General features: G+C 44.4%; 1 non-coding gene across 1 annotated transcript; it reads right to left on the minus strand.

Annotated features, from left to right (window-relative positions):
- Positions 1–802: 802 nt before the first annotated feature.
- Positions 803–886, minus strand: trnal-uaa (transfer RNA leucine (anticodon UAA)). The gene has a single exon. It is a non-coding gene; the product is annotated as a tRNA-Leu (tRNA).
- Between the last annotated feature and the right edge of the window lie 2300 nt (positions 887–3186).

A 3186-nucleotide genomic window follows, 5' to 3' on the forward strand; every position in this document is an offset into this window, starting at 1 on the left:
CCTGATTGGTGAATATCCCTGGATGTTGCGTTCCCAGCCTTCGTCACCCTGGAGCCATTTCTCCGTGATGCAAATTACATCATATTCATTAATTGCTGCCTGTGCAGTTAATTTGTCCACCTTATTACGAATACTCCTCGCATTGAGGCACAGTGCCTTCAGGCTTGTTATCTTACCAAACCTTGTCTCTTTATAATTTGGCTTCAATTTGGCCCTTTTTGATTTTTGCCTTGGGTTTCTCTGCCCTCCACCTTTACTTTTCAGCATCCATTATACTTCCCTCTGTCTCCCTGCATAGGTTCCCATCCCACTGCCATATTCGTTTAACCCCTCCCCAACAACACAAGCAAACTCTCCCCTGTGGACATTGGTTCTGCCCAGGTGCAGAGCGTCTGGTTTGCACTGGTCCCAGCTCCCCCTGAACCGTTTCCAATGTCCCAGGAAATTGAATCACTCCATTCTGCACCACACATTCATCTGAGCTATCCTGCGATTCCTACTCTGACGAGCAGGTGTCAGTGGCAGCTATCCTGCAATTGCTACCTTTGAGGTCCTATTTGTTAATTTAGCTCCAGGCTCCCTAAATTCAGCTCGTAATTCCTCAGACAGAGTGAGTCAGACTCAAACACAAACACATGAAGAGCTCTCTTAAAACAGAGAGTGAGAGGCACAGAAACATTGCATAATCCCATTTCTTTGTCAGTTGAGAATGTTATAAAGTCATCGACATGTACAGATTCAACAGAATACATTTGCGTATTACTGAGCAGAATGGGAGGAAATCGGTTTCAATTTAAAGATTTACCAAGAGTGGGGTATCGAACCCACACAGCTACACACCCATTGGATTTTACGTCCAACGCCTAAACCACTCGGCCATCCTGGTTTTGTCAGTATTCGGATTTTGTCTCTGTGAGAATATGGGCTGCAGCTCCACTCTCACAGACAGAGGTTTTCAATGAGCATTTTCAAATATTTACAGCAATATTGACACAGGGGCAACTCTCCTATTCTTTTTCGAGTAATGCTCTGGGAACTTTCACATCCACCCAAGGGTGCAGACGGAGCTTCAATTTAACATTTCATCCGAAAGTCAACAGCTTCAACAATGCAAAATTGCCCAAGTACTGTATTTGAGTGTCAGCCAAGATTAAATGCTCAAGTCTCAGGGGAAGGACTGACACACACAACCTCCTGATTCAGCCGAGAATGCTGCCACTGAACCAAATCTCACATCCGTATTACTTTCCCCAAGTCTTTTCATAAAGTTCCAGGACATTTGAAGCAATATTCAACATTTTGAAAAAGCTCCACCTTCATCAGGGCATTGAACCCCGAACTCACGAGTGACAGGAAGGGATACTTACTACGACACTAACGAGGAACTGACGGTCATTTGTTTTGTCAGAGCAGGAATCGAGCTGTGAACAGAACTGGACAACATGAGAAGTCGACAGGCACATTGAGAGACAGAGACAAACCGACAAACAGGGAGAGACAGACAGCGAGATAGAGACAAAGTGAGACAGAAAGTATGAGACTGAGAAGGAGAGGCAGACTGAGTGAGAAAAAGACTCAAACACACACATATACAGAGATGCGTGTGTATGTGCTCTTTAAAGAGAGAGAGGGAAAGAGTGAGAGAAAGACAGTGACAAAGACAGTGACAAAGAGAGAGACAGAGAAAGAGTGAGTGACAGATCGAGAGATAGGCAGAGATATAAACAGAAAATGATGAAAATACTCAGCAGGTTAGAGACAGGAACTAACAGAGACAGGCAAAGAGAGAGACAGGTAGAGACATGGACAGACAGAGAGGTTGGGAATGAGAGCGACAGTCAGACAGAAAGACTGAGAGAATCCCATTGGAACAGAACTGGACATCGTGAGAAAGAGGCAGATAAGTTGAGAAACAGGGAAACGGGGAGAGACAGACTGTGAGATAGAGACAAAGAGAAACAGAGACTTTGAGACTGAGATGGAAGGTCAGACTGAATAACAGAATGACTCATACACGTACATATACAGAGATGTGTTTGTGTGCTCCATAAAGAGAGAGAGGCAAATAGTTGTGGGGTTCGAACCCGCGCAGTTATAATTCCATTGGATTTTAAGTCCAACACATTAACCACTCAGCCATCCTGGGCCTGGCAGAAACGGGCTTTGTCTCTGTCAGAATTTGGGCTTCAGCGCCACCCCCACAGACACACACACACACAGAGGGTTTCATCGAGGATATTCGAACATTTTTAGTGATATTGACACGAGGGCAACTCTCCTATTCTTTTTCTAGTAATGCTCTGGGACCTTTCACATACATCCGAGGGTGCAGGCGGAGCTTCAATTTTACATTTCATCCGATGGTCAACAGCCTCAACAATGCAAAATTCCCGAAGTACTGCATTTGAGTGTCAGCCAAGATGATGCGCTCAAGTCTCAGGAGAGGGACTTACACACACGACCTTTTGAATGGAGCAACTGAAACAAAGCCGATACCAAAGATCACAAGCGTATTATTTTCCCCAAGTTTTTTAAAAAGTTCCAGGACATACCAAATTCTTGGTGATGATTTCCATAGACAGTTGCACAGACACAGAGACATACATACAGATAGACATAGACAGACACACACACACATAAAATAACCAAAAATATACACGCATCAACATAGAAACATAGAAATTAGTTGCAGGAGTAGGCCGTTGGCCCTTCGAGCCTGCACCACCATTCAATAAGATCATGGCAGATCATTCAACCTCAGTACCTATATCCTCCTTTCCCTCCATATCCCTTGAGCTGTAAGGGCCATATCTGACTCCCTCTTCAATATATCTAATGAACTGGCTTCAACAACTTTCTGCGGTAGATAATTCCACAGGTTAACCACTCTCTGAATTAAGCTCTTTCTCCTCATCTTGGTCCTCAATGGCTTACCCCTTATTCTTAGACTGTGACCCCTGGTTCTCGAACTCCCCAGCAACAGAAACATTCTTCCTGCCTCTCACTTGTCCAATCTCGTCAGAATTTTATATGTTTCTATCAGATCACCTCTCATTCTTCTAAACTCCAATGGATACGAGCAGAGCTGATCCAGTCTATCCTCATATGTCAGTCCTGCTATCCCTGGAATCAAGCTGGTGAACCTTCGCTGTTCTCCATCAATAGCAAGGACGTCCTTCCTCAGAT

The sequence above is a fragment of the Pristiophorus japonicus genome, chromosome 23 (genome assembly GCF_044704955.1).
Source record: "Pristiophorus japonicus isolate sPriJap1 chromosome 23, sPriJap1.hap1, whole genome shotgun sequence".
NCBI lineage: Eukaryota > Metazoa > Chordata > Chondrichthyes > Pristiophoridae > Pristiophorus > Pristiophorus japonicus.